Source organism: Tursiops truncatus, chromosome 13, assembly GCF_011762595.2.
Source record: "Tursiops truncatus isolate mTurTru1 chromosome 13, mTurTru1.mat.Y, whole genome shotgun sequence".
NCBI classification, from domain to species: Eukaryota; Metazoa; Chordata; class Mammalia; order Artiodactyla; family Delphinidae; genus Tursiops; species Tursiops truncatus.
Window position 1 is genome coordinate 41,689,725 of NC_047046.1, and position 10,007 is coordinate 41,699,731.

The window sequence follows — 10,007 nt, forward strand, 5'->3', positions numbered from 1 at the left end:
CCAATGTCAAACAACTAGTTACCAATGAGCTAGGATGTGCATCCCTGTATGGTGGTTCCCTGGTCTACACTCTGCCACTTATTTGCCTAAGTCTTGGTTATCCTCTTTTTGCCATTATAACACAATTAGCCTATACTATTGGTGTTCAACTCTCTGTCAATATCAGTATTACAAAAGAATTCCACTAAGTCTAATTACATCACTAATATTTCTTATAATGAATTGGTGATATTTTAGAATCCCCAAAGTGTCGATTTCAAGTACACAGTGTCCCTATTTAAGTTCAAACTGTGAAATTTTAGCTAATACTTGCTGAGCACTTAGTGTGTGCCGACTATACTAAGGGTTTCCCATAATCTCATTTAGTCTCCACAATAATCCTATGAAGTTCACACTGTTTGTTATTCTTCTCTTAAAGAGGAGGACACCATGTGTTCATTCTTTGCCCTACCCTAGCTTCATGTGGTTTTGCAGGAAGACAAATCCCTGTAAACTAAGCTTCCCAGGCTCCTCTGCCAGGGGTTCAGCCAATGGCAGACACTGGCAGGACACGAGAGGGCACCATGGAGGGAGAAGTCACCTGTCTCCCATTGTGTGGTACACTCTCTCCCGCAGGGGCTGCTTCTCAATGGTTCCAGCTCTTGCTGGACAGTCCCTCTCTTCTGAGTCCTCAATCCCAGTGGCTCCTAGTCTCTGTTAAAACCTTCCCCATCCTTTGTCCCTCTAGCCCTGACAGAAGTAGCAGCTTCCTGGTGTTACAAATCTTGGGGTTGCCTCTCTATTTCTTCTTGAACTTATTATTCCTTCCAACACCTTTGGACTTAGTTCTCCAAGTTAAATGCCCTCTATTGAACTACCTGGTCTTTTCCTGATTGAATGTTGACAGACACACTGAAGTAAGCAGTGATTTAAAGAGAATAGGCTGCACTTGAACTCAGGCTGTCAGACCAAGTCTATGTGCTTAACCTTGAAAAGCTATTGTTTCCTACAGTGCCATGGACTAGATGGTGGTCTCCAAACTTTTTATTAACTTTTTTGACTGTACAACTTTATGAAGAAAAAGTTTGTAAGCATGAACCCTGGCACATGTACATTTATGTATAAATTATATGTAAGTAGTACTATTGCATGATATGTTAAACACTAGTAAAGTTTAAATTATACTCATTTTATTTTATTTTGTTTAGTTCTGATATTTTTCTCTACATCAAAGGAAGCCATCATACTCAGTTTTTTAATGTAGTAGAAATATGTCTTTAATTCTTTTTTTGCTATCGTATAATTTCAGCCACTTTATTTTGAGGCAAGAAGATATTGTCTAGAAGAGCTCCATATTTTTTCCTCCTTCCTTAGTTTTCTCCCTTCTCTCTTTCCCTATGAACTGTGGGATGTAAACAGCAGAGCTAAGGAATGAGGTGCTGAGACGGCAGTGAAGAGAAAAGTAGGGATAAAAGTCTCTATAACCTTTTTTTTTTTTTTTTTTTTTTTTTGCGGTACGCAGGGCTCTCACTGTTGCGGCCCCTCGCATTGCGGAGCACAGGCTCCGGACGCACAGGGTCAGTGGCCATGGCTCACGGGTGCAGCCGCTCCGCGGCATGTGGGATCCTCCTGGACCGGGGCACGAACCCATGTCCCCTGCATCGGCAGGCAGACTCTCAACCATTGCGTCACCAGGGAAGCCCTCTATAATATTTTTAAGAGCAGTTTGCACTCTAGAAACAGATAAGAAGTTCCATCATCTTTTTTTATGACAGCTTTATTAAGATACAATTCACATACCATAAAATTCACTCTTCAAACATGTATAATTTAATGATTTCTAGTATATTCACAGAGCTATGCAATCATCATCACTAGCTAATCTTAGAACATTTCCATCACCTGAAAAAGAAACCCATACCCATTAGCAGTCAGTCCCCATTTCCCTGGTCCCCATCCTCTGACAATCACTAATCGACTCTCTGTCTCAATGGATTTGCCTATTCTGGACATTTCATATAAGGGGAATCATAAAATATGTGGCTTTTGGTGTTTGCTTCTTTCACTTATCATGTTTTCAAGGTTCATCCATGTTGTAGTACACATCAATACTTCACCTTTTTTTTTTTTTACATCTTTATTGGAGTATAATTGCTTTACAGTGGTGTGTTAGTTTCTGCTTTATAACAAAGTGAATCAGTTATACATATACATATGTTCCCATATCACTTCCCTCTTGCGTCTCCCTCCCTCCTACCCTCCCTATCCTACCCCTCTAGGTGGTCACAAACCACCGAGCTGATCACCCTGTGCTATGTGGCTGCTACCGACTAGCTATCTATTTTATGTTTGGTAGTGTATATATGTCCATGCCACTCTGTCGCTTTGCCACAGGTTACCCTTCCCCCTCACCATATCCTCAATTCCATTCTCTACTAGGTCTGTGTCTTTATTCATGTCTTACCCCTAGGTTCTTCATGACTTTTTTTTTCTTAAATGCCATATATATGTGTTAGCATATGGTATTTGTCTTTCTCTTTCTGACTTACTTCACTCTGTATGACAGACTCTAGGTCCATCCACCTCACTACAAATAACTCAATTTTGTTTCTTTTTATGGCTGAATAATATTCCATTGTATATATGTGCCACATCTTCTTTATCCAATCATCCGATGATGGGCACTTAGGTTGTTTCCATCTCTGGGCTACTGTAAATAGAGCTGCAATGAACATTGTGGTACATGACTCTTTTTGAATTATGGTTTTCTCAGGGTATATGCCCAGTAGTGGGATTGCTGGGTCATATGGTAGTTCTATTTGCAGTTTTTTAAGGAACCTCCATACTGTTCTCCATAGTGGATGTACCAATTCACATTCCCACCAGCACTGCAAGAGTGTTCCCTTTTCTCCACACCCTCTCCAGCATTTATTGTTTCTAGATTTTTTGATGATGGCCATTCTGACTGGTGTGAGATGATATCTCATTGGAGTTTTGATTTGCATTTCTCTAATGATTAATGACGTTGAGCATTCTTTCATGTGTTTGTTGGCAGTCTGTATATCTTTTTTGGAGAAATGTTTATTTAGGTCTTCTGCCCATTTTTGGATTGGGTTGTTTGTTTTTTTGTTATTGAGCTGCATGAGCTGCTTATAAATTTTGGAGATTAATCCTTTGTCAGTTGCTACACTTGCAAATATTTTCTCCCATTCTGAGGGTTGTCTTTTCGTCTTGTTTATGGTTTCCTTTCCTGTGCAAAAGCTTTGAAGTTTCATTAGGTTCCATTTGTTTATTTTTATTTTTATTTCCATTTCTCTAGGAGGTGGGTCAAAAAGGAACTTGCTGTGATTTATGTCATAGAGTGTTCTGCCTATGTTTTCCTCTAAGAGTTTTATAGTGTCTGGCCTTACATTTAGGTCTTTAATCCGTTTTGAGCTCATTTTTGTGTATGGTCTTAGGGAGTGATCTAATCTCATAATTTTACATGTACCTGTCCAGCTTTCCCAGCACCACTTATTGAAGAGGCTGTCCTTTCTCCACTGTATATTCCTGCCTCCTTTATTAAAGATAAGGTGACCATATGTGCGTGGGTTTATTTCTGGGCTTTCTAACCTGTTCCACTGATCTATCTTTCTGTTTCTGTGCCAGTACCATACCTCCTTGATTACGGTAGCTTTGTAGTATAGTCTGAAGTCAGGGAGCCTGATTCCTCCAGCTCCATTTTTCGTTCTCAAGATTGCTTTGGCTATTCGGGGTTTTTTTGTGTTTCCATACAAATTGTGAAATTTTTTGTTCTAGTTCTGTGAAAAATGCCAGTGGTAGTTTGATAGGGATTGCATTGAATCTGTAGATTGCTTTGGGTAGCAGAGTCATTTTCACAATATTGATTCTTCCAATCCAAGAACATGGTATATCTCTCTCCATCTATTTGTATCATCTTTAATTTCTTTTATTAGTGTCTTATAATTTTCTGCATAGAGGTCTTTTGTCTCCTTAGGTAGGTTTATTCCTAGATATTTTATTCTTTTTGTTGCAATGGTAAATGGGAGTGTTTTCTTGATTTCACTTTCAGATTTTTCATCATTAGTGTATAGGAATGCCAGAGATTTCTGTGCATTAATTTTGTATCCTGCTACTTTACCAAATTCATTGATTAGCTCTACTAGTTTTCTGGTAGCATCATTAGGATTCTCTATGAATAGTATCATGCCATTTGCAAACAGTGACAGCTTTACTTCTTCTTTTCCGATTCGGATTCCTTTTATTTCCTTTTCTTCTCTGATTGCTGTGCCTAAAACTTCCAAAGCTATGTTGAATAAGAGTGGTGAGAGTGGGCAACCTTGTCTTGTTCCTGATCTTAGTGGAAGTGCTTTCAGTTTTTCACCATTGAGGACGATGTTGGCTGTGGGTTTGTCATATATGGCCTTTATTATGTTGAGGAATGTTCCCTCTATGCCTACTTTCTGCAGGGTTTTTATCATAAATGGGTGTTGAATTTTGTCGAAAGCCTTCTCTGCATCTATTGAGATGATCATATGGTTTTTCTCCTTCAGTTTGTTAATATGGTGTATCATGTTGATCGATTTGCGTATATTGAAGAATCCTTGCGTTACTGGAATAAACCCCACTTGATCATGGTGTATGATCCTTTTAATGTGTTGTTGGATTCTGTTTGCTAGTATTTTGTTGAGGATTTTTGCATCTATGTTAATCAGTGATATTGGCCTGTAGTTTTCTTTCTTTGTGACATCCTTGTCTGGTTTTGGTATCAGGGTGATGGTGGCCTCGTAGAATGAGTTTGGGAGTGGTCTTCCCTCTGCTATATTTTGGAAGAGTTTGAGAAGGATAGCTGTTAGCTCTTCTCTAAATATTTGATAGAATTCACCTGTGAAGCCATCTGGTACTGGGCTTTTGTTTTCTGGAAGATTTTTAATCACAGTTTCAATTTCAGTGCTTGTGATTGGTCTGTTCATATTTTCTATTTCTTCTTGATTCAGTCTTGGCAGGTTGTGCATTTCTAAGAATTTGTCCATTTCTTCCATATTGTCCATTTTATTGGCATAGAGTTGCTTGTAGTAATCTCTCAGGTTCTTTTGTATTTCTGCAGTGTCAGTTGTTACTTCTCCTTTTTCATTTCTAATTCTATTGATTTCAGTCTTCTCCCTTTTTTTCCTGATGAGTCTGGCTAATGGTTTATCAATTTTGTTTATCTTCTCAAAGAACCAGCTTTTAGTTTTACTGATCTTTGCTATCGTTTCCTTCATTTCTTTTTCATTTATTTCTGCTCTGATCTTTATGATTTCTTTCCTTCTGCTAACTTTGGGGTTTTTTTGTTCTTCTTTCTCTAATTGCTTTAGGTGCAAGGTTAGGCTGTTTATTCAAGATGTTTCCTGTTTCTTAAGGTAGGATTGTATTGCTATAAACTTCCCTCTCAGAACTGCTTTTGCTGCATCCCATTGGTTTTGGGTCGTCGTGTCTCCATTGTCATTTGTTTCTAAGTATTTTTTTATTTCCTCTTTGATTTCTTCAGTGATCACTTCGTTATTAAGTAGTGTATTGTTTAGCCTCCATGTGTATTTTTTACAGATCTTTTCCTGTAATTGATATCTAGTCTCATAGCGTTGTGGTCAGAAAGATACTTGATACAATTTCAATTTTCTTAAGTTTACCAAGGCTTGATTTGTGACACAGGATATGATCTATCCTGGAGAATGTTCCATGAGCACTTGAGAAAAATGTGGATTCTGTTGTTTTTGGATGGAATGTCCTATAAATATCAATTAAGTCCATCTTGTTTAATGTATCATTTAAAGCTTGTGTTTCCTTATTTATTTTCATTTTGGATAATCTGTCCATGGTGAAAGTGGGGTGTTTAAGTCCCCTACTATGAATGTGTTACTGTCGATTTCCCTTTTTATGGCTGTTAGCATTTGCCTTATGTATTGAGGTGCTCCTATGTTGGGTGCATAAATATTTACAATTGTTATATCTTCTTCTTGGATCGATCCCTTGATCATTATGTGGTGTCCTTCTTTGTCTCTTCTAATAGTCTTTATTTTTAAAGTCTGTTTTGTGTGATATGAGAATTGCTACTCCAGCTTTCTTTTGGTTTCCATTTGCATGGAGTATCTTTCTCCAGCCCCTTACTTTCAGTCTGTATGTGTCTCTAGGTCTGAAGTGGGTCTCTTGTAGACAGCATATATATGGGTCTTGTTTTTCTATCCATTCAGCCAATCTGTGTCTTTTGGTGGGAGCATTTAGTCCGTTTACATTTAAGGTAATTATCGATATGTATGTTCCTATTCCCATTTTCTTAATTGTTTTGGGTTCGTTATTGTGGGTCTTTCCTTCTCTTGTGATTCTTGCCTAGAGAAGTTCCTTTAGCATTTGTTGTAAAACTGTTTTGGTGGTGCTGAACTCTCTCAGCTTTTGCTTGTCTGTAAAGGTTTTAATTTCTCCATCGAATCTGAATGAGAGCCTTGCTGGGTAGAGTAATCTTGGTTGCAGGTTTTTCTCCTTCATCACTTTAAATATGTCCTGCCAGTCCCTTCTGGCTTGCAGAGTTTCTGCTGAAAGATCAGCTGTTAACCTTATGGGGATTCCCTTGTGTGTTATTTGTTGTTTTTCCCTTGCTGCTTTTAATATACTTTCTTTGTATTTAATTTTTGACAGTTTGATCAATATGTGTCTTGGTGTATTTCTCCTTGGATTTATCCTGTATGGGACTCTCTGTGCTTCCTGGACTTGATTAACTATTTCCTTTCCCATATTAGGGAAGTTTGATTCAACTATAATCTCTTCAAATATTTTCTCAGGCCCTTTCTTTTTCTCTTCTTCTTCTGAAACCCCTATAATTCGAATGTTGGTGCGTTTAATGCTGTCCCAGTGGTCTCTGAGACTGTCCTCAGTTCTTTTCATTCTTTTGTCTTTATTCTGCTCTGCAGTAGTTATTTCCACTATTTTATCTTCCAGGTCACTCATCCGTTCTTCTGCCTCAGTTATTCTGCTATCGATCCCATCTAGAGTATTTATAATTTCATTTATTGTGTTGTTTATCGTTGCTTGTTTCATCTTTAGTTCTTTTAGGTCCTTGTTAATTGTTTCTTGCATTTTGTCTATTCCATTTCCAAGATTTTGGATCCTCTTTACTAGCATTATTCTGAATTCTTTTTCAGGTAGACTGCCTATTTCCTCTTCATTTGTTAGGTCTGGTGGGTTTTTATCTTGCTCCTTCATCTGCTGTGTGTTTTTCTGTCTTCTCATTTTGCTTAACTTACTGTGTTTGGGGTCTCCTTTTTGTAGGCTGTAGGTTCGTAGTTCCCGTTGTTTTTGGTGTCTGTCCCCAGTGGCTAAAGTTGGTTCAGTGGGTTGTGTAGGCTTCCAGGTGGAGGGGACTAGTGCCTGTGTTCTGATGGATGAGGCTGGATCTTGTCTTTCTGGTGGGCAGGTCCACGTCTGGTGGTGTGTTTTGGGGTGTCTGTGGACGTATTATGATTTTAGGCAGCCTCTCTGCCAATGGGTGGGGTTGTGTTTGTGTCTTGCTAGTTGTTTAGCATAGGGTGTCCAGTACTGTAGCTTGCTGGTCGTTGAGTGAAGCTGGGTGCTGGTATTGAGATGGAGATCTCTGAGAGATTTTCGCCGTTTGATATTATGTGGAGCTGGGAGGTCTCTTGTGGACCAGTGTCCTGAAGTTGGCTCTTCCATCTCAGAGGCACAGCACTGACTCCTGGCTGCAGCACCAAAAGCCTTTCATCCACACAGCTCAGAATAAAAGGGAGAAAAAGTAGAAAGCGAGAAAGAAAGAAAGAAAGGAAGGAAGGAAGGAAGGAAGGAAAGAAGGGAGGGAGGGAGGAAGGAAGGAAGGAAGGAAAGAAAGAAAGAAGATAAAATAAAATAAAGTTATTAAAATAAAAAATAATTATTAAGAAAAAAATTTTTTTAAAGAAGAAGAAAAAGAAGAAAAAAAACAACAGACGGATAGAACCCTAGGACAAATGGTGGAAGCAAAGCTATACAGACAAAATCTCACACAGAACCAAGCATACACATACTCACAAAAAGAGGAAATGGGGGAAAAAATCATAAATCTTGCTCTCAAAGTCCACCTCCTCAATTTGGGATGATTCGTTGTCTATTCATGTATTCCACAGATGCAGGGTACATCAAGTTGATTGTGGAGCTTTAATCCGCTGCTTCTTAGCCTGCTGGGAGAGATTTCCCTTTCTCTTCTTTGTTCTCACAGCTCCCAGGGGCTCAGCTTTGGATTTGGCCCCGCCTCTGCGTGTAGGTCGACGGAGGGCGTCTGTTCTTCGCTCATACAGGACAGGGTTAAAGGAGCAGCTGCTTCGGGGACTCTGGCTCACTCAGGCCGGGGGGAGGGAGGGGTACGGAGTGTGGGGCGAGCCTGCGGCGGCAGAGGCCGGCATGACGTTGTACCAGCCTGAGGCGCGCCGTGCGTTCTCCCAGGGAAGTTGTCCCTGGATCACAGGACCCTGGCAGTGGCGCGCTGTACAGGCTCCCCGGAAGGGGGGTGTGGATAGTGACCCGTGCTCACACACAGGCTTCTTGGTGGCGGCAGCAGCAGCCGTAGTGTCTCATGCCTGTCTCTGGGGTCCGCACTTTTGGCCGCGGCTCGCGCCCGTCTCTGGAGCTCCTCTAAGCAGCACTCTTAATCCCCTCTCCTTGCACACCAGGAAACAAAGAGGGAAGTAAAAGTCTCTTGCCTCTTCGGCAGGTCCAGACTTTTCCCCGGACTCCCTCCCGGCTAGCCGTGGTGCACTAACCCCCTGCAGGCTGTGTTCACGCCGCCAACCCCAGTCCTCTCCCTGCGTTCCCACCGAAGCCCGAGCCTCAGCTCCCAGCCCCACCTGCCCCAGCTGGTGAGCAGACAAGCCTCTCGGGCTGATGAGTGCCGGTCGGCACCCATCCTCTGTGCGGGAATCTCTCCGCTTTGCCCTCCGCACCCCTGTGGCTGCGCTCTCCTCCGCGGCTCCGAAGCTTTCCCCCTCAGCCACCCACAGTCTCCGCCCGCGAAGCAATACTTCACACTTTTTTTGGCCAGCTAATACTCCATTGTATGGATATACCAAATTTTGGTTATCCATTCATCAGTTGATGGACATTTAGGTTCTTTCCCTTTTTTAGCTATTTTGAATAGTGCTGCTATGAATACTTATACAAGTTTTTGTGTGTATGCATGTTTGCCTTTCTCATGAGGCTGGGAGTAGCATTACTGGGTTATATGGTAACTGTATTTAAAAGAAGTTCCAAACTGTTTTCCAAAGTGGCTGCACCATTTTACATTCCCACTAGCTGGACTATCCAAAGGCTTCAATTTTTTCACATTCTCTCCAGTACTTTTTATTATCTGTCTTTTTAAATTTTAGTCATCCTGTTATATGTGAAGTGGTATCTCATTTTGGGTTTGATTTACATTTCCATTTTCCTAATTATTCAACATCTCTTAAAAGCTAAATAGTTAATTGATTAACATTAATAAAATAATTTATTAATACAAATTAAATATTAATCTTTATTTTCAGTGAACAAAACATGAAAGATAGCTAATTTTATCTGCACACAGATGAGCATTCCAGTTCTCTGATAAAATGCATAAAAATCACAATGTAAAAGCTAAGCAACCATTCCATTTAGAAATGTAACTGTATCAAGATACCTTTTTACTTCCCTTTTGATTTCTTCTTTGACCCACTGGTTGTCCAGAAGTGTGTTGTTTAATTTCTACATATTTGTAGATTTTCCAGTTTTCTTCTTGTTGTTGATTTGTAGTTTTATACCATTGTGGTTGGAAAAGATATGTGATTATTATTTCAATCTTCTTCAATTTGCTAAGACTTGTTTTGTGGCCTATCATTTGATCTATCCAGGAGAATATTCCATGCATGCTTGAGAAGAATGTATATTCTACTGTTGTTGGATAAAATGTCCTACATATGTCTGCTATTTCCACTAGGTCTAAAGTATGGTTCAAGTCCACTGTTTCCTTGTTCTTGATTTTCTTTCTGGAT